This window comes from Lissotriton helveticus, chromosome 7 (assembly GCF_964261635.1).
Source record: "Lissotriton helveticus chromosome 7, aLisHel1.1, whole genome shotgun sequence".
In the NCBI taxonomy this organism is placed as follows: domain Eukaryota; kingdom Metazoa; phylum Chordata; class Amphibia; order Caudata; family Salamandridae; genus Lissotriton; species Lissotriton helveticus.
In genome coordinates, this window is record NC_136068.1 from 549,351,036 (window position 1) to 549,374,184 (window position 23,149).

At 46.7% G+C, this 23,149-nt stretch overlaps 1 protein-coding gene across 1 annotated transcript in view; it reads left to right on the forward strand.

Moving 5' to 3' along the window:
- LOC144769168 (extracellular calcium-sensing receptor-like) overlaps positions 1–23,149 on the forward strand; it is a 313,553-nt gene that overhangs the window by 72,936 nt on the left and 217,468 nt on the right. The window lies entirely within an intron of this gene.

Genomic DNA, 23,149 nt, shown 5'->3' on the forward strand with positions numbered 1-23,149 from the left:
GCGCTGGCATCCGCGCAGCGTGCAGTCTTTATGTAAAAATGTCCCCGACATCTAGAGCGCGCACTCAGCAATATGGCGACCTAGTTTGTCCACCTTGATTGCCCGTGATGCGTGGTGCATGGAGGACAGTGAGCACTCGATTCCTGTTAAGAAAGGCCAGTTATAGCTGCAAAGTATGAAAGCAAAAGCTTTCCAATTGTGAAAAAAAACACTGTTAGCAGCAGAGTCGGTTTTTAGAAATGAACATTCGTTTTTATATATTTGAAAATCGGTAATAGCTGCAAGTACATTTTTTTAAATTCAAATTAAAATAGCTGCACAATCAAAGAAATGTCTCTCACACACAAGCCAAGTCGAGTCAGGCAGCGTACTAACACCACCTCGCTCCTTCTAGCCTTACACTTCCAGATCCAGGCCAGCCCAAAGAAAACCCTGTGAGGAACGCTTGGCTACAGACCATCCAGAACTTGAACTCTGTACACCACTTACATTGCAAACATAATTGCACAACATGCCGTCGCATACATGTACTACATACTTGTAACATATCTCAACTCACAGCTTGACAACCTCAGTGAAAACTTGTCACCACCCACAACCACAAGCCAGGGCAGACCATCACCACATCCACTACAGCCAGCCCACATAACCCCCATGGACTGACCAGCATGGCTTAAACCTCCACGTCAGCAAAATATGTACATACAAAAATTCCTAAATGCACTCCACAAAGGAACAGACAGACGATGAACATAGAACAACTAAAATCAACCAAAAACCAAAATGCCACCAACACCATGAACAACACAAACTTTGCTGAAAATGAACCCCACAGATGGATCTCAAAATGTGTAGATGTAAATGTAAATGTGTGTATACTAGTAAAGCGCACTATCACCTGAAAGGTATCTTGGCGCTGTATACCGTGTGGTACCCTTCCTGGCTTTCCCTTTGAGATACCCCCTTACTGGGCACCTCCAAGGTGAGGACAGGCATCCTAGCGTTTTCAGGGCCGTTGTGGAGATTAAGCAAGCTATTGCCCAGAGTTGCAGAGTGGGACCCATGATTAGAGTAGGCACCTAGGCGAGAATTATCGAGTCCGTTGACATTGAGCCCAAGACCCTGCCGCGTTGGGAATTGAACCCTGGTCCCAGGCCAGACCTCTGCCTCAGGGTCTGCCGCTCTAATCGGTGAGCCACACTTCTCCATGAACTTGCACCAATATGTAACACCAACACACAGCAGCATAGGAAGCCAAAATGGTTCCAGGCCAACCCACATCAATCGTGATACACATACAGATGCCTTGTTGAAAACAGAGTAACAGCAAATCCCCTGAAGACAGATCTTACTACAAGAACACCATATTTGAATTCCACCCACACCTCAAACTTACAAGAAGGTACTCAATCCCACACTCGATCCTCACAAACTCACCCTCCCAGGACCACTACAACAAGCTCTGCTCATACTTCCACACAGATGTCATGTGCCTCTAAGACAAGTTCAAAGACCAGACACAGGTCTCTGAAACCACACAATCTTCAAGAAACACCAGCTACCCCCCCATCTCATCCCTGACAATAATCAGCATCCAAGACAACGCATCTACCATGATAGGCATCCACTCATGATCACAAACGGACCCCTTTCCCACCCCTCTTTCACAAAGCTGCTGCAGTCATCACTCCAGTATTAAAAGACTATGATCAACACCACCGTCAAAAGTGGCATTTTCAAATGACAAGTGGAAGTGCGCATAACTCTGACCCCCTTTCAATGAGCTAACAATCATCAGCCTGTGCAAACCCCACCCTGAACAACTTCATTGCAACTGTAAAGACCTGACTCTTCAACTGCATGCATATGCTCCCTTGCATATTCAGACCCTCACATGTGAGTAGCACACTTATAATTTCAATGATGAGTTGGTTGGTTGATTGATGCCTAATGCTTACCTAGACGTCAAGACTTATGTATATCATGAGATTTACACAGCAAAGGGCCAGATTTGACTCGCTCCTGTCCCTCAGGCTGAGTGGTCGCTCCCCAGTGTCCCCTCGTGACACTCGGTATCGTTGTGCTGCTTTTGCCCTTGAAATCTGCCTAATTCCATTTGCCTGCTGTGTGCCTGCTTGCCGAGTTGTTCTTTTTGCAATTTAATCAATTATATGTGCCGCTTTCACTGTTTGTGCGCGTTTTGACTAGCGCGACGCTGTTGTGGTAAATAAATAAATAATACCCTATTTTTGAATGCATGAATGAATAACAGATAGCTCAATAAATAAGAGTCAAAATTCGAGGTAGTAGGAGTTATGCAGGTTTAATACAGGATAAGGACAGGAACAGGACAACCTGCATAGGAATAGGATGGCAGGGCCCAGCAGCGCTGCTGGTGTCAGGATCGGGACAAGGAAAAGGACAGGATCTTTTTAATAACAGTACATGAGCATATATACATAACGCAAACACATAGCATTACATTGCAATAGGCGTAGCAGTGGGTGGAGCAAGAGGCGTGACGCGTAGCAGTCGCGAAAGATAAGGGTGAAAGTAGGTGTAATTGGGTGTAACAGGGCGTATACATAGACATGTGATGCAAACGTAACAGAATATGTCATGAATGGGGCGGAAACCATGGAGGGGGCTACCTAATGAGCCGGGACCTCTAACCTGGTGGTGCGCGCAAACTGGCAATGACGTATCACTAGGAGAAGCTGGGGGCTATGAACTCTGTGCTAGGAGCAGAGACTGAAGTCTGGAGAGTCAGGGCGACATGTACCTAAACAGTATCTAGTATCTGATGTTTAGAGAACATGTTGATATAAACTAGAAGTCAGGAGGGGAAAAGGCTAACAGACACTAAGACTGGACCATGCATTATTCTACATGTAGTACGTGATGAAGAATATTAAATGACCATTAAATGCAGTATTTCTCTAACGTGGAGCCGGAAAGGCTGGACAATGACGGAAACTATTGATGCGATTCAGTAGCTTAGGAATGCAGAGAAGGAGGACTGAACTGATAACTGGAACTATAACATACTTTTGGCAGACTCAGAGGCTGAGCCAGGCTGAACCGGGCACGGCGTGGCAGGAAGTAAGTGAAGGGTCGAGGATACAGGTGGGGGCTGTATCGCTCCTCAGCGAGGCTTCAGGAGACAGGAGCTGAATCTGGTGTCCAGGCTCTTTTGAGGCCTAGAAACGGGGACTTTATAATAGAATAACGTGCACACTGAGAAACGTGGCAACGTAACTTTACATAGGCCTGATATTCGTAGTATTCACGAGGACTAGAAACTGACATACTAGAGGTGGACACAACTATAATTGCGTCTTGAATCGAACATGGGGAATGCATATGCATATTTAATCATGCACACATAACATATGATGGATGACACGTAGGGACACAGAACATGGCAAAATTTACTTTTCCACATTCCCTCCTTGTCACTACGTTTCCATCAGGAAACATCAATATTCATGATACCATCTATCATTTCATACAGTATCATTTGTTCGTCTCGAATTATCCTGGAACGGGATTTAGAACGGGGCTTGGGACTAGGAATACAAGAGGTAGCACAAATGCCGCAAATCGCAGGGCCACATTGTATACAGAGACAGCAGCTGAATATGATCGCTACTGCAATACCTAGGAAGGACAATATTTTCCATCCCCATGCGGAAATTATATTCCAGAACCAACCGGACCATGTCCAGGTGCCTGGATCTTGGTGTAACAGATGGGCAATTTTATGGAGTCTGGTTATAGCTGAATAAACAGACGGCGCGTTATTTGGAATGAAAATGCAGCAACTAGATCCGATGACTCTACAGGCCCCGCCCCTATCGGCCAGTATGACGTCAAGGACGAGACGATTCTGTAAAACGACAAATCTCATAGCAGATTGCTCTTCAGTTAAATTACCTAGAGCAGAAGCAGTCTCATTGACTACTGCTTCAAGGGTTCTGGTTAATCTACGGATTAGCTTACTATTCTGGATAGGTCCTATAAAGAAGAAGAAACCTCTGTTGAAATCTGTATACTGTTCTAGAGCAGTTTCAGTATAATCGACAATTGGGGACTCCCTTCTATGTCTAACGTGTACTAGATGTGTGTTTCTGTGATAATCAGATGGGGCTAGGAAAACAGGTGGCAGTAGGAAGGCAATGTAACAGGTTCCCTCCCAATCGAGGGGCAGACGAACATATGCAGTTTGACCACAAATAAAATAAGAATGACGTGAAGCTTTGAAGATAGATTTCCCACTGTCACTATACTTGACAATAGTAGTACAATCACTATGTCCTACATGTACGGAACCATAATTTCGGACACATAATTCACCTTTGACTGGCAGTACTGAAATAGCAGGTAAGTCTGGAGTAGTATCAGACTGAACATTCAAGACCATGAAATTCGAAGAATAATTACCTAAATTATACACTTCATTTTCTAGATCTAACCCTGTTCTGTGGGGAAGACCTTGCTTGTCTGGAAAACATGTACTGTTAAGAAAAGACATATCTGTTGAGGATGACGTTAACGTGGACCATGCTCCACACGAACCATTATGTGAGAATGGATAAGGAAAAAGTGGCAGAACTCCCTTCGGCATCTGGAAAGGGGGGAGTCGACCACACACCCAACAATTAGTGGCATTGCTGGTCTGATGTGAGTAATGTAACATGCGGATGAATGAGTTATTTCGCATAGCGAGGCAGTAAGAGAGTTCATGAGGAGGCAGATCACTAAACGTGTGCTCTACTGTAGCATTAGCAGACTTATTTACATGAAGAACTGGGAAATACAAGAAAAATGCATAACTGGTGCAGGAAATCATAATGCTGAGAAACAATATGAAACATAGAAAAACGATACATCGAATTGAGTTTTGACTAACTCTCTCACTATGGGGGTCTATTTTATACATGTCAGAAACAGTCTAACCGTTTCACCTAGGGGAGGACTTAGACAATCAAACTGACTGACTTATTTTACTAGACCGGAGCTTTAGCTTATACTCCTGCTGCGGAGTTTTCTCTAACAGGGGAGGGGTTGTAGCAATGTCTTTTGCGGGACAGTCCTTGAGAACAATATTTTGGCAATCCTTCAAATCCTGGGAAATGTTCTTTAAAACGGGTTTCAGTCCATTAAACTGTTTTACATGAGAAAGGTGCACCCAGCCTTTGCGACCTTCCAACTTCACGGCTGTACGGGTGGTGAGGAGGACTTGTCGGGGCTCCTTCCAGCGGGGCTCCAGCGGACTTGATCTGTCAAAGTTGCGGACCATCACCATGGATCCTGGAACGATTTCATGCGGTGCCACCTCGGTATTGTCTGGAAATGCGGCGGCAACCTGTGAACGACATGAGTTGAGGGCAGACATCAAGGAAGCTAGGTAATCTGTCAGCATATTACTTGAAACATCGGTAATACTTCGGGGTCTAGGAGTACCCCACATATTAGGGGGGCGGCCGAAAACGACCTCATACGGGGACAGACCTGATCTGGAATGTGCGACCATGCGCATATAAAATAAAGCGACTGGCAGAGCTACTAGCCAGTCCACACCTTTCTCTTTACACACTTTTGCAATACGGATTTTCAGAGTCTGGTTATGTCTCTCTACGAGACCGGCTGCTTCAGGATGGCGTACACAATGAAACTTCCACTGGTACCCTAACAAAAGGGAAACATGCTTCATGAGTTCAGATGAGAATGGCTGACCGTTATCAGAATATACGACTCTAGGGAGTCCATAACGAGGGAAGAACTCACGAACCAACTGCTTGGCAGTGGTCGCGGCTGTGTAATCTGGGACTGGATATGCTTCTGTCCATCTGGACAAAGCGCATACAACTACAAGGACATACTTGAAACCTCGACATCGCTCCATCTGAATATAATCCATCTGGAGGACTTCAAAAGGATGGTCAGGGGGCTGGAATCCACCTTGTTCCACCGGGACACTTTTACCTGGATTAAACTGACAACATATCATACAGGTACGGACTTTCTGCTTGGCTGCAGCTCGTAAATGCTTGTTGAACCAAATGTTCTGGATACTGTCTAACATAGCTTTTTCTCCTAAATGTGCTGGACTATGTGCGGTATTAATAATGACTTGAACCATAGAGTCGGGGAGAAACCATGTGGCTCTACCCTTTGTTAACCATCCTTGATCTGTCTGGACCCCTCCTTGTTCGGACCATTTCTTGATTTCTTCGGGAGTAGCATGTAACTGGATATCTATGACATCTTGTGTAGGGTCCTTAACTGTCATGCATGTAATCGGACCTGGAGTGTGTGTCATGTTAACTGGAATGTCTAGAGTCTGTGCTGTGAGCTTGGCTGTGCGATCTGCTAGATCGTTACCTTGAGAAATGGTGTCAGTAACTTTCGTATGTGCTTTGCACTTCATGATAGCGATAGATGTCGGTAAATGTATGGCATCTAACAGAGCTTGAATAAGGAGACCATGCTGAATCTTGGTTCCATGAGAAGTCATGAAACCTCTCTCCTGCCAGAGCACTCCGAAGTCGTGTACAACTCCAAATGCGTAACGTGAATCTGTGTAAACATTAACTTTCAAGTTCTTGGCGTGTATGCAGGCTTGTGTCAGAGCAACTAGCTCTGCTGCTTGAGCGGACAGGGTATCAATACGGTGTGTTTCAATAACTTCAGTGTCAGTAGTCACTGCATACGCGGCGACTAGTTCTCCTGTACTTGTTCTCATACATGAACCATCCACATAAAGTGTCAGGTCGGGGTCTGGTAACGGAGTATCTGTCAGATCTTGTCTTGGCTTTGTCGTAATGTTAACTACTTCCACACAGTCATGTGTGGCAGAATTCGAAGTAACTGATGGTAACAATGTAGCGGGATTTAAAACGTTGCAGCGTCTGATTTCTATGTGTGGCTGGAACAGTGTCAATTCATAACCTGTTAAACGTGCAATTGTCAAGTGCTGAGTTTGTGTTCGGTTTAAAAGAACTTCCACGGAATGTGGAACTTGTACTGTCAAGGTATGTCCTAAGACTATGGAATCACTTTGTCTGATAGCTAGTGCTGTGGCTGCAACTGACTTGAGGCACGCAGGCAGAGCCTGGGCTACAGGATCTAATGTGCTCGAAAAATAAGCACAGGGCTTGTATTGTCCTGCTTGATCTTGTGTGAGAACAGATAATGCTGTACCTTCACGTTCAGTGACGAAAAGTGTAAAAGGCTTACTGTAGTTCGGTGTTGCTAGAACTGGAGCTTGGCATAGGGCTTTCTTTAACTCATTGAAACTAAGTGTATGTTCAGATGTCCAAGGGAGGACAGTCGATACGGCTGCCTCCTGTGTCGTTAACTGTATCAGTGGTTTGGCTAGAAATGCATACTGAGGAATCCATTGTCTGCAGTAAGAAGTAAGGCCAATAAAAGCACGTACCTCCTTCTGGGTCTTGGGCTGAGGAAGACTCGCTATTAACTGGATACGGTCTGGTGTCAACTGCCTACCCCTCTTGGACAGTAAGTGTCCTAAGTAGACCACTTGCTGGACACAGAATTGAAGCTTAGAAGGGGACACCTTGTGCCCCATCTCGGCTAGGAAATACAAGACTGTAAGGGATGCTCGCTCGCAAGCACGTTCAGAACGGGCTGTGATCAGTAGATCATCGACATACTGGAGCAGGGCAGTGTCAGTTGGCATGTGAATGTTGTCTAGTTGTCTTTTAAGTGCTTGACTGTAAATGCTAGGGCTTTCTGTGAAACCTTGAGGAGCGCGTGTGAACATATAGCTCCTTCCATTTAAACAAAATCCGAAAAGGAACTGGCTGTCTGGATGAATAGGGACACTGAAAAATGCGTTCTTGAGGTCGATTACAGTAAAGAACGTGGCTTCGGAATCAATGGCTGTCAATAGGGAAGAGATATCTGGAACGACTGGGTACTGAGGAATAATACATTTATTAAGTTCTCGTAGGTCAATCACTAATCGATATACTGGGGGTGCATTTGGATCAGTACGTTTCATGACTGGAATGATCGGAGAATTACATACATTGGAGTCAGTTTCTACGACCACTCCTTGAGCCATGAGCTCGTCAATAATTTTGGATAAGGCTGCTACAGCCTCAGGTGGCAATCTGTACTGTCTGATTCGTGGTAACACCACACCTGGCTTGAGAGTCACACGATGGGGTGTGATTTGCATGTAACCTACATCAGTTGGACCTTGCGCCCATAAGTGCTGCGGAACATTAGACAGTCTTGAATCAAAATCTCGTAATACATAGTGACCCTTGAAGTCACGTAGGAACAATCGTATTCCATCTGGGGAACAGCATATAACTGCACCTAACTCTTTCAGTGTTTTAATGCCTAATAGATTTTCTGGACATGACTTAGTAAGTAACAGATCAGTAGTGCGGGACAATGGACCTACTTCTAGAGTAACTGGCTTTGAAATCTCATTTACGATAGGCTTTCCTGAAAATCCAAGGGAAACATTTCTTGAGCCTGAGAGCGGAGCCCCTGGAACTTCGGCGTGACTAATTGTGGTCCTACTTGCCCCTGTATCAATCAAAAACTTTCTGTCTTTCCCTAATACTTGACTGTGAACATAGGGACCTTCTTGATCTACAGGTATCTCGATGAGAGGCAAGCCTACCTCCCTCTCTAGGCTGTTTCATGAATACTGTTGGTACTCTGGATACTCAGACTGTGCATACTGGTACATCTGCTGTGTGACGTGCTGTGTTGCAGCGATAGGCTGCGGAGCTGTAACTGTCTGTGGCGTATTCTGTGACGCTTGTGCATGTAATTCGGCTGTCGTTAAACGCTTGTGTGGCGGCGGGGTTTGAGGAGTACCTCCCCCTGCGGCCCCTAAACTAGAGTCGTCTACTGAGGCTCTTCGTCCTGGCAGAGTGGGAAATGGAAATGTAGGCTGGACTTGTATGGCGGGCTGGACCGGGGGTACCGTAACAGGTACTCCGGTGTCTGGAGGAGCGGGAAGTGCCTGATTTACAGGGACTGGCGGAGCGCGAACAGGATTTGCATATTCTGGGACTGTGTCGTCCAAATAGGACGAAATAAAAATATCAGCTGCGGTCTGTTTGTGACGTAGCTTGGTCGGAACTAATGGTGGCGGGAAATTACTGGATGCCTCTGGGGTCGCTTTTGGCAAGCCCTCGGCAAGGAGAGGATACATACCCCTAATAAGGGCATGCCTCTGTCTGTCTGACTGTTCGGCTTTTACTTGTTCACCTATCTCGATTAGTTCTTTTTCTTGTGCTCGTTCTAAGGATTCTCTACTTAATTCTGACTTTCTGATTTCCTTTTCAGTTCTTTTATGAGCTTCTTTGCGCCATAACTCGATGGCATCTTTCTGTGACTGTCTGGCTTTCTTTTTCCATAATGCTTCTTCTACTCGCATGATGCATTCGGCATCCCATGTACCCGATACGGGCCATCTATACTTTTCTTCTAACTGTTTGGTATACTCTACCCATAAATCTAGATACAATATGGCGCTTATGCCATGCTTCTGATACATAAAATGACCTGGACTGTCCCTAGGCGGAACTGGAACTGCTGCTTCCAGCAGACCCTTTCTGTTTTTTAACTGACGTAATTTCGAAAAGAGCGGCATGACTGAACTATAATCTAGACACAATACAATACACAATAAACACGATACTTATTCCCCATTCATACCACGACATTAAAATACATGAAGAACATTTAAAAATAACAGTTCGAACAGAATACTACCTGGAATACGGAACACAGAATACATGAATTTTCTCGAGAACAGAACTGACTAGAGCAGGAACTAGATGCACTGCTGAAACAGTACGAAACTTACCGGTCTCATAAAGAGACACGTCAGGACCCGCATCCACCGAAGTGGACACTTCGTTTGTGGGTCTGTGTACCACCAACCCACGGACCAGAGTCAATTAGATTGACCCTGTCTAGATACCACCCCAGTAATGGTACTCACCGGGCAGCAAGAACGGAAGGCCTCGGACTGGACTGGACTGCTACGACGACGGACGACGAACTTCGGACTTCAGTTACGGGTGGACCTCCGGATACCTCGGACCTTGAACTCTCGGCTTGGGCTCTGGTCGGGACTCGCCGCGTTCCTCCACCGTCTCGTTTGGATGCTGGACCGCCTCCTCCGTCTCCTCCGTGGGCCTGAGGGATACTTGAAGCAGAAATATCTGCCGGTGCGCAGAAGAGTTCCGTCACGACTGCAGAGGGTCAGGGGGTCGGCGTGGCTTCACCGACGCGTGGGGAAAGGGCAAGTACCTATTTGGGCGCCATTATGTGGTAAATAAATAAATAATACCCTATTTTTGAATGCATGAATGAATAACAGATAGCTCAATAAATAAGAGTCAAAATTCGAGGTAGTAGGAGTTATGCAGGTTTAATACAGGATAAGGACAGGAACAGGACAACCTGCATAGGAATAGGATGGCAGGGCCCAGCAGCGCTGCTGGTGTCAGGATCGGGACAAGGAAAAGGACAGGATCTTTTTAATAACAGTACATGAGCATATATACATAACGCAAACACATAGCATTACATTGCAATAGGCGTAGCAGTGGGTGGAGCAAGAGGCGTGACGCGTAGCAGTCGCGAAAGATAAGGGTGAAAGTAGGTGTAATTGGGTGTAACAGGGCGTATACATAGACATGTGATGCAAACGTAACAGAATATGTCATGAATGGGGCGGAAACCATGGAGGGGGCTACCTAATGAGCCGGGACCTCTAACCTGGTGGTGCGCGCAAACTGGCAATGACGTATCACTAGGAGAAGCTGGGGGCTATGAACTCTGTGCTAGGAGCAGAGACTGAAGTCTGGAGAGTCAGGGCGACATGTACCTAAACAGTATCTAGTATCTGATGTTTAGAGAACATGTTGATATAAACTAGAAGTCAGGAGGGGAAAAGGCTAACAGACACTAAGACTGGACCATGCATTATTCTACATGTAGTACGTGATGAAGAATATTAAATGACCATTAAATGCAGTATTTCTCTAACGTGGAGCCGGAAAGGCTAGACAATGACGGAAACTATTGATGCGATTCAGTAGCTTAGGAATGCAGAGAAGGAGGACTGAACTGATAACTGGAACTATAACATACTTTTGGCAGACTCAGAGGCTGAGCCAGGCTGAACCGGGCACGGCGTGGCAGGAAGTAAGTGAAGGGTCGAGGATACAGGTGGGGGCTGTATCGCTCCTCAGCGAGGCTTCAGGAGACAGGAGCTGAATCTGGTGTCCAGGCCCTTTTGAGGCCTAGAAACGGGGACTTTATAATAGAATAACGTGCACACTGAGAAACGTGGCAACGTAACTTTACATAGGCCTGATATTCGTAGTATTCACGAGGACTAGAAACTGACATACTAGAGGTGGACACAACTATAATTGCGTCTTGAATCGAACATGGGGAATGCATATGCATATTTAATCATGCACACATAACATATGATGGATGACACGTAGGGACACAGAACATGGCAAAATTTACTTTTCCACACTGTGCTCCCCCCTCCGCCTCCATTTTGTTGTTGTTGTGATCCCTGGAGCCCGCCCCGCCTCCCAGCTGAGCCGCCCTCCCACTGACCAGATCAGCGCTACAGAACCTGAGAGCGCCGTGACTCGCTCCTGTCCCTCAGGCTGAGTGGTCGCTCCCCAGTGTCCCCTTGTGACACTCGGTATCGTTGTGCTGCTTTTGCCCTTGAAATCTGCCTAATTCCATTTGCCTGCTGTGTGCCTGCTTGCCGAGTTGTTCTTTTTGCAATTTAATTAATTATATGTGCCGCTTTCACTGTTTGTGCGCGTTTTGACTAGCGCGACGCTGTGCTCCCCCCTCCGCCTCCATTTTGTTGTTGTTGTGATCCCTGGAGCCCGCCCCGCCTCCCAGCTGAGCCGCCCTCCCACTGACCAGATCAGCGCTACAGAACCTGAGAGCGCCGTGACTCTCTCCTGTCCCTCAGGCTGAGTGGTCTCTCCCCAGTGTCCCCTCGTGACACTCGGTATCGTTGTGCTGCTTTTGCCCTTGAAATCTGCCTAATTCCATTTGCCTGCTGTGTGCCTGCTTGCCGAGTTGTTCTTTTTGCAATTTAATTAATTATATGTGCCGCTTTCACTGTTTGTGCGCGTTTTGACTAGCGCGACGCTGTGCTCCCCCCTCCGCCTCCATTTTGTTGTTGTTGTGATCCCTGGAGCCCGCCCCGCCTCCCAGCTGAGCCGCCCTCCCACTGACCAGATCAGCGCTACAGAACCTGAGAGCGCCGTGACTCTCTCCTGTCCCTCAGGCTGAGTGGTCGCTCCCCAGTGTCCCCTCGTGACACTCGGTATCGTTGTGCTGCTTTTGCCCTTGAAATCTGCCTAATTCCATTTGCCTGCTGTGTGCCTGCTTGCCGAGTTGTTCTTTTTGCAATTTAATTAATTATATGTGCCGCTTTCACTGTTTGTGCGCGTTTTGACTAGCGCGACGCTGTGCTCCCCCCTCCGCCTCCATTTTGTTGTTGTTGTGATCCCTGGAGCCCGCCCCGCCTCCCAGCTGAGCCGCCCTCGCCCCTCCCCCTCCACTCTCCACATATGACAGTAGTTCCCGCGCGCAGCGTTCACGCGCAGCGTCCGCGCCCAATCCGCGCCGAAGGTGCGCCAAAGGTAAGCCCGTCTACGCCCGTCCGCGCCTGGACCGCGCCCAGCGCCAGACCCCCTGGTCCCCGTCCCTCCCAGCCCTCCCGCATTACCTACGATGCCGCCTCCCTCCTAGCCCTTAACCCCGGTAGCGCCCCCAACTGCGTCAACGCCGCCCCTGGACACACCCATGGACCTTTCTCTTGCTACTCCTGCAAATTCATCGGCACCAACAACATCTCCGCTACGACCACAACACAGATTCCCGACCCCAACCACCTACAGTGCATCCTTCTCAACACCCGATCGGTCCACAGGCACGCCATTGACCTATGGAATCTACTAGACACCATCTCTCCAGACGTCGCCTTCCTAACGGAAACATGGATGAATGCTTCCTCCGCACCGGACATCACCATTGCCATCCCTGGAGACTATAAGATCACTCGCAAAGACCGTACCAGCCACACAGGAGGAGGAATCGCTATTGTCCATAAGAAATCAATCCGCATCTCAACCAGCTCTGACGCCAACCTCGCCAACTCCGAACACCTTCACTTCCAGATCCACATTGACCCCAAGACCACACTCAGAGGCACCCTCCTCTACAGACCACCAGGACCCCGCGCAAAATTCAGTGAAGACATCACGGACTTCATCACTCCTCACGCGCTCCCCTCCAAAGACTACATCCTTCTGGGAGACCTCAACTTTCACCTTGAAAAAATCAACGACCGCAACACCACCACCCTCCTGGACAACCTCGCCAACCTCGGACTTAAACAACTGGTCACTTCCCCCACCCACATCGCAGGTCACACACTCGACCCCATCTTCACCTCCAGCAATCATGTCTCCTTCAGCCACACTACGGATCTCCTCTGGACCGACCACAGCTGCGTTCACTTCACCTACAACAAGCCAAAACCCACCAACCACCTCCAACCAACTCTGCAAAGAAACTGGAACAAAATCACCACGGACCAGATCTCCGCATCGCTCCTTCTTAACACCCCAGCCCACTCTTCTAACGTAAACGAAGCCGCCACCAACCTGACCCTATGGTTATCCAACACCGCCGACACCTTAGCACCACTGAAGAAAAGTCAAAGCAAACCCGGCAGCAAAAAGGCCTCATGGTTCAACGATGATCTTAAGAAGTCCAAGAAACTCTGCCGCTCCCTTGAAAAGGCCTGGAAAAAAGACCCAACCACCAGCACCAAGGACGCCTTCAAAAACGCCACCCGCACTCACCACCAACTAATCCGAAAGGCCAAGAAAACAGCATTCAAGGATCGACTTGACAACAACGCCCACAACAGTAAGGAACTTTTCAACATCGTCAAGGAATTTTCCAATCCCTCAGCCAACTCCAACGACATCACCCCCTCTCAAGCCCTCTGCGACTCCCTAGCCTCATTCTTCCACAACAAGATTGCAGACATCCACAACAGCTTCGACAACCAACCCGGAAACCAACCCACCCTACCATTTGCTGAACATTCTCCCCCCGTGAACATCCTTAACGACTGGAACCCAATCTCCATTGAGGACACAATCCGCCTGATGAATTCCATCCACTCAGGATCCCCCACAGACCCATGTCCTCACCACATCTTCAACAAAGCAGACTCCGTCATAGCACCGCACCTCCGAGACGTCATCAACTGCTCCTTCAACACCGCCACCTTCCCGGAAGTCTGGAAACACGCTGAACTCACCGCCCTCCTGAAAAAACCCACAGCGGACCCCACCGAACTCAAGAATTACCGCCCCATCTCGCTCCTTCCATTCCCGGCCAAAGTCATCGAAAAAGCTGTCAACAACCAACTCGCCGCCTTCCTCGAAGCCAACAAATCCCTCGATTCCTCACAATCTGGTTTCCGAGCAAAACACAGCACTGAGACCGCCCTCATCGCAGCAACAGACGACATCCGAACTCTATTGGACAATGGAGACACAGTCGCCCTCATCCTCCTCGACCTCTCTGCAGCTTTCGACACAGTCTGCCACAGCACCCTTTTACAACGCCTCAATAACATCGGAATCCAAGGAAAAGCACTTGATTGGATCACTTCGTTCCTCACCGGAAGAACCCAGAGAGTCCGCCTCCCACCATTCAAGTCCGAGGCCACTGAAGTCATTTGTGGCGTACCACAAGGATCCTCACTCAGCCCCACCCTCTTCAACGTATACATGAGCCCCCTCGCGGCCATCGCCCGCCAACACAACCTCAACATCATCTCTTACGCGGATGACACTCAACTAATCCTTTCCCTCACCAATGACCCCAGCACCGCCAAAACTAACCTACACGAAGGAATGAAAGAAGTTGCCGAATGGATGAAACAAAGCCGTCTGAAACTGAACTCAGACAAAACAGAAGTCCTCATCTTAGGTACATCCCCCTCTGCTTGGGACGACTCCTGGTGGCCGGAAGCCCTCGGAAAAGCACCCATCCCGACAGACCACGCACGAAACCTAGGCGTCATCCTTGATTCTTCACTCTCAATGATCAGACAAGTCAACGCCGTATCCTCTTCCTGCTTCAACATTCTTCGCATGCTCAGAAAAACATTTCGCTGGATCCCCACCGAAACAAGGAAAACAGTCACCCATGCCCTGGTCACGAGCCGTCTGGACTACGGAAACACCCTCTACGCAGGCACTACCGCCAAACTCCAAAAGAAACTCCAACGAATCCAAAACGCCTCAGCCAGGATCATATTAGACATCCCACGCAACGAACACATCTCTGGTCACCTTAAAGACCTCCACTGGCTACCCGTCAATAAGAGGATCTCTTTCCGACTGCTAACCCACGCACACAAATCACTCTATAACATCGGACCAGAATGCCTCAACTCACGACTATCCTTCTACACCCCCTCCCGCCAACTACGTTCTTCCAGCCAAGCCCTCGCCACTGTACCTCGCATCAACAAGACCACCATGGGAGGCAGATCCTTCTCATACCTGGCTGCTAAAACATGGAACTCACTCCCCGCTTACCTCCGCCTTACCCAGAACCACCTAGCATTCAGAAAGCAACTTAAAACGTGGATATTTGACAAGTAATCCTCCTCCCCTTTCTAAGCGCCTTGAGACCCTCTGGGTATGTAGTGCGCTATATAAATTCTCTGACTTGACTTGACTTTCCGAGAGAGTGCCACAGTGAGGCACCACTAGCCCTTTGTTTGCAACACACTGTGTAACTTTCTGAGCACTTGAATACAACAGGGCCAATTTGCTAGACCCCTGTGCCATTATTACTTCAGTTTTGTTGATGTACTGGTGGTGCCTTGTCCTGCTCAACATTTACAAGGACATGAAAATCCAGCCTGTGTGACTTTCCATGCTCTTGTGAATATGCCACCTTTACACGCAGTAGTTTGTGTGGAAAGGATGTTCCATGGGTGTTGCAGTGGGTGTTCTCACGCAACACCCATATCCACTGATGCATTGCCAGACTTGCGATAAAGCGTAAATCTGGAAATGTGTCAGATTACGACACCGCCCTAGGGGTGGGTAGCGGGGTGCAACAAGGAGAAATGTATTAATTTCCGTTGTTTATTTCATCTCTCAATGCGTGCTGCATTCTACAGCACACATTGGAAGAGGAAATCACCTCAATTGTTTCTTTTTTGTGCAGGAAGGTGCCCCTTCCTGCACAAAAACAATCTCCCCACACACAGGCAGCCTTGCACCTTGGTTCAAGGTTGCCTGTGCCGGCACATGGCAGCAGTTTGTGTGCCAGTGCAAGGGTAAGCACACAGATGCAACATATTGTTGTAAGTATGTTGCATCCCTGTGCTTCGAAACTAATGCTGTTTTGCGCAGAAAAATGACTTGATGCACCGCGCAGCTGTAGGTTATGTATATCGGCCCTATAGTTTATAGCATCACAGAAATATTTCCACCTTTGGAACTGGTGCTTGTGTGTGTGCAAATATACCATTGAAAAGTCAACATCAGATATATTGGTTGCAACATATGTGTCTGTGACCACACAACCTGCAATTAGTTCCTTGAGGTCAGATGTATTTTCTCTGACACCATTGCAACACCACTGAATCTATCTTAAAATATGGACATTGCAATGTTTGGCATTGCTGTGCACCTCTTATAAAACTAATATGAATCATATTACAAATTTACTTACCAGTTGGCCCTCCAACCTCCAGGCTAAGATTGTCCAGCAAGTCTCCCTCGCGGATAATCACATCCTGCTAGCAGTGTTTGATTTGGTGGGGTGTGCGTTGCACATCAAATATCCTTGCAAGCTTGTGCTGAACCCTGCCCCACCTCTGCTTGCGTTCAGGTGCTGGGTATTCCTTGCTCACCCGGCCCATGCTGATCATTCGTGGGAGGAAATTATACATTTGCCAGATGAGGCCACCACCCTGCCTGTTGGACAGGTTCTTGGACATACTGGACATGCTCACCTATGAGTTGTAGTTAGAGTAAATGAAACTTAAAATAGTTAGAAAGGAAACTTATTGAAAGATAAAATACAGAAAAATGAATTTACCCCACCCGTATAATAATCCTACACCTTAATACCCCTATTAAACACACACTCCAAAATACAACTATTTATACCACACACAAGACTTACAAGTGACAAAAGACAGATCAACAAATGTAAAAACAACACACAGGACTGACAAAACACATTCCAAAATCCAATCTCAATCTCAGCAATCCACACCAGCCACCTCCACCAAGCACACTCCTAGAGAAAGTGAAAGCAAATGTGACACGTTTTGACATTTTGCGTCATATTTCAGAAGATGCGTCGTATTTTTGACGCAACTGCCATTTCATTTCACATTTGCATACATAACGTTTCTCTGTTTTGCGTGTGTTTCCTGTTTGTTGCGTTTGGCATCATGCTCTAACATGCATTTATCAATACAAAGCGGGACGGTTGTAACTTTGTATTGCGCTTTATTCAGATGCTACCCGTTTTTGATTATTTTCGACACTTTACGGTCGGATGCGACACATTTCAGGGGGTCTGAGTGAGTCAAGGCCAATTTGCAGATGCTTTACGCTTGTGACTTTGTGACACTTTACGGTTGGATGCGACGCGTTTCAAAGGGTCTGAGTAAGTCATTGCAGATTTGAGTATGCTTTACGCTTTTGACTTTGCAACACTTTACGGTCTGATGCAACACAACTCAGGGGTTCTGAGTGAGTCAACGCCAATTTGAAGATGCTTTATGCTTGGGACTTTGTAACACTTTACAGTCAGATGCGACACATTTCAGGGGGTCTGAATGAGTCAAGGTAGATTTGAAGATGCTCTACGCTTGTGACTTTGCAACACTTTACGGTTGGATGCAACACGTTTCAGTGGTCTGAGTGACTCACCCCAGATTTAGCAGTGAATAGATGGATATATGTGAAGGGATGTGTCACGTAAAGTACATGTGTGTATTCCTTCTCAACATGTTGCATGATTTAATGATGAGTTGTGTTGTTTTCTGTTACCAGCATTCACGTACATCATGGGAATCGTGTACATATTATTGAGAAAATTGATTAGTTTGTTAGTGGTACTTTTAAAATGCACTTGCGCAGCAGGTGGAAAACATTGCATCATGCATCATTGGCACTACCTGCAGTATATTTGTTACCATGTCACAGCAAGGAACCATGTAACTTATTTTCAGGCCCCTTGTGGCACTGCTGCACCACGTTTCACATGTCAAAACATGACACATCAGTGGCACAAGGGACTTTTAATTTTTCTCCTGTGTTTTAATGAGTGATGGGCAGTACCACTTTCTGCAGCTATGCATGTCATCCACACCACACAGACATCCTTAGATCATGGTACAAGGGTGCCAGAACCACCGCATGTCAGCTGTTTGTGCACAGTTGCAGGGTAGTACACAACAATGCAACATATTATTGTGATAATGTAGCATTCCTGTGCTCCAAAAGTGCCACAACTTGTCACAGTCAAAGTGCTTGCACTGACATGCAGCAGCAGTTTCATATTAATCCGCACATATGTATTTGAAACTTATGACCTGGGAAGCAAATGGACACAAAGTTGATGCTCCTACGTAACTTTTTATTGTGATATTAGTGCATATGGTTACAAAATTAGATTTGCTACATCATGTGAAGAATTGTGTGACAATTGTGTGCAATGTCTTTTCCCTGCTGCAGTGTGGCATATGTCTCGTCCTTCGTCTTCAGCTTCATCATCACCATCATCCACTTGTTCAGGGGACTGTTCCACTTTAACCCAGGGCACATTTGTTTTGACACATATGTTATGGAGTATGGCACATGCCATTATCATCTTGCACACAGTTTCTGGAGAACAGAGTAGCCTTCCACCTGATAAATCTAGGCAGCGGAACCTGGACTTGAGCATTGCAATGCTTCTTTCTAGGATTTTTCTAGTTCTGCAATGGGCAGATTGTATGCCTTTTGCAGATCAGTCTGTGGATTTCCAAATGGTATCATCAACCACTTCTGTAGGCCATATCCTTGATCAGCTGTAAGTGGAAAGTAAGTAAAATGTGTTACTTTTTTACGTGATATCAGTATACATGGCATTTGTTGTACGTCATATTTGTGAAGATTGTAATAGTGAATTATGTTGGTGCCAATTACATGTTGTGTTTAAAGTTGGTGGTCAGATTTTCGTGCCCCTTGCACTGACATTACGTAAATTTTTGTGATGCACGGGCAGCACTTTACACTGCCCCATATTTACAAGGACAGGAAAAGACACCCTGCGTGGCTTTTCCTGTCCTTGTTAATACAGCCCCTTCACACGCAGCATTTTCCGTTAAAGGTACTTACATGGGTGTTGCTGTGGGTGTTCGTACGCAACACCCATGGAACAAGACACATTTCCAGATTTACGGGGAATGGTAAGTCTGGAAATGCATCTGAATGCTACATCACCCTAGGGGTGGCGTAGCACGGCTCAATGACGAAAATAATTTCATTTCTCCTCTTTTTTTTCTGCTTCAATGTGTGCTGCATTCTACAGCACGCGTTGGAAGAGGAAAATGACTATAGTGATTGTTTTTGTGCAGGAAGGTGCCCCTTCCTGCACAAAAACAATCTCCCCATGATGCAGGCATCCTTGCATCATGATGCAAGGGTGCCTGCGCCGGCTATTGGCAGCTATTTTTGCGACAGTGCAGGGGAGAGCACAGGAATGCGACATATCATTGTAAATATGTCGCATTCCTGTGCTTTGGAGGTGCTGCAGCGTGGCACAGCCAAAGGGCTTGCGTTGCAGCGCTGTGGTACTTCCTTATAAACCTGCCCCATAATGTTTTCATTGGCTGCACAATTTCCAACATTGTGCATTGCACATCTGGGCACATTTCAATATGTTTGTACGACAAAAGTTTATTCTGTGCAAAAGAGAGTGAGTTGCATGGCATAGTGGTCCTACACATTTTGTTGATGTTATGGTTGGATGTATTTGGCCCTGCATTATCACTCATTTGGCTTGACATCCCCCTGAACAGGTACCTTTGTCACATGGTGCACCAATACATGCATCATATGTGTAATTGATATGTACACTTATAGACACATACATGCACATGCACATTCTATTTGGATGGTTTGCTATTTCCATGCATTCCTTGCAATGCATTGCACCTTTTAATAGTTCATTTGTGTTAGATGCCATGTGTGCATATGTCAACAGTGTGACTTATTGAGCTACACAACTTTATGTAAGATAATTGCATACATTCCTATCTGGTGTCCCTTGGAACTTTAGCGTATGCTACTATATATGTATTCAGCTTTGCACTGTATGTTATATGGTTATAGTCTATATGTGGTTTTGCATTTTCACACTGACTTCTTGCATCATTCGGACACAAGGCATATAATGTGGCAGAGGGCTAGCTATTCTTGCAGAGTATATGCCTTACCTATAAGGAGCCCAATTGCCATATTGTCCATTTTGGAAACTGTCATTGATGATGCTGTTTCTGAATATATATGAATCATGCACACTCCCAGAATATTTGGCAAGTACAATGATGTATAGTCCCTGATGGTCCACAAAGGCCTGGACATTGATGGAGTGTGTGTGGTGTTGGTTGCGGTATAGGTGTGAAGTTGCAGCAGGTGGTACAAGCTGAACATGCATGCAGTGCATTGCACCAAGCACATCTGGGAAGCCAGCAATGGCATAGAAGCCTTGTTTAATGTGTATCTGCTGCTGGGGTGTGTCTGGGAAATGGATGTGGTGTGGTGTGAGCTGAATGATGGCATCCAAGACGGAAGGGAGAAAGGCAGAAAAAGATGCCTGGGAGACTCCTGCCACTCGTGCTGCTGTTGTTTGAAAAGATCAAGAGGCCAGCATGTGTAAAGCGGCCAGTAGCTTTGTCAGCGGTGGGATGTTGCTGACCCTTTCATTTGGAGTCTGTAGCTGTTGTGTGATCTGCCGCATCAGGGTCAAAATAGACGCTTTCTTAAGGTGATACATTTTAATGACTTGTTTGTCCCGGACTCCAATGAGGGTTGTCCTTTGACGGTAGGTGCGCTCCCTTCTCCTGCGCTACCTTTGTGGCAATGGTGGAGGGTGAGGTTGTGGGATTTGTTGTGGGGGTGGTTGTCGTCTTCTTTGTGCAACTCCCAGCTGCAGGATTAGGAGGTCTATGTTGCCTGCTCTGCTGCACTTTTTTCCAATCTATGTGGTACTTGCATCATTTCCTGCGTGTGGATTTATGAGGCGTAGACTTGTGAGCGCATTTTCAAATTTGCGTGATACCTTTTATAGATGCTTTGCTGCGGGGGATTGTTGTAAATATGCCTGCGTCGGAAATGCAGTGGGAACACCTACCTTGCATATCTTAATACTTACGTAATGCAGCCAGTATCGCGCAGCTCCATTCCGTCGCATCTCCTTTTAGGTTACGCATCTCCATAGATGCGTCATCTTGTAAATTTTGTGTAAAAAAACACTGATGCATCACGAAAAGTGAAGCATCAGTGGCACAAGGGGCTTGCAAATCTGCCCCTCAGAGTCAAAGGGAGAAAGCAGGGATAAAGACAAATTTGCAAACGTGAGATAAAGAGACAAGGCATGCGTGGTGATAGGTTAAAGAGGGATGAGGTGGAATTAAGACTGCCCACTCCTGGTATTCAGCTTCCCAACCTTCAATAGCTCCTGCAGGGCATCTGAACAAAACATTGGGCCCAGCACTTATTCTTTTTTCAAATTAGGCACTGTCAGACCTTCATCTACACCAAACCTTGTGATTTTAGGCTCTAAATAAATGTGGTGGTCTGTCCTTTGCCAGTTAGGTAAAAGTCTGACCTTCCAAATGAATGTTTCCAATGCCAGAACAGTTAGTGACTCTGCCATCGGTAGCACAACTTACTGCCACCCTACAAATGGGCTTGTGGTACTATGAGCAGAGCAGGTTTCTTTCACGAGAATTCCGTTTGCCCCCCTTCTCTCATTAGGCCTTTGCTTTTACATGATACATGAGATCACATATCAGCATTGAACGGATCTAGGACATGTATACATTTCCGATCATAGGTCTGCCACTGTGATTATATAATAAAAGTAAAACTGCAGCTCTGAAGTCTCTAAATGTAGACGCCCAGGCTAAATTTGTAATAGGCGCACATCTGAGAAAATCTCAAAAAGGAGTTCCTCTTCTCTCTGAAACCTGATACTTCTCACTGAGAGGATTGCATAAGTGCAGTGCCGACGTCACACGCCGAAAGTGAAGTGAAGCTGTGGGGCAGCTGAGTGCTGAGCACTGACAGCTGGTGTCTGTGGTCTCCCGACCTCGCCTCCCTAGTTTGGATTCTGGTTTGTTTGCAGTAGTAGCGCGGGTGCAGTGGCGCTGTTTAGCCGGAGTCAGACCCAGGGTAGGGCTCAGGAGATTTAGGAGTGTTGCTGCCGGCGGTGGGAGGCAAAACACTAGGGCCACGGTCCTCTCAAGGAGAGGCACAGAGGCGGCTGGAATTAGGCCGGTGCGGCTTGCACCTATGTGGGGGGGGTCCGCAAGCCATACGCTACATGTGCCAAACACCATATGTCTCTTGGCGTACTAATACCTGGAGAGGGGTACTGGAGTGCTCTGTGACTGTGCTTTTGTGACTTTTATGATGTACGCTGTGGCTGGGGAGGATTTTTGTTGTCAGCCTGTCAGCCAGCCAGCCTAATTTTAAAAGTGCTTTGGAGTATTCCACCGCCATTTAAGCAAATTTTTTGGGATTAGTGCCCTAATCGGGCTGTAATGAGGATCTACACAAAGTTTTTGCCCTCTATTTCATTATTCGCTATTTCAACTCAACTAAGTACACCTAAGTACAAACCGCCCAGCTGTATAATTGTAGAATTGTAAAAGCTGTAGGAAATGGCAGACCTATGGCAGGATTCGTACTAAGGTCCAGAGGAAAAAGAGGTGATTCTCTAAGTTTATGGGGGTAGAAAAAAGCTCAGCAAAATAGTGGACAGCTGG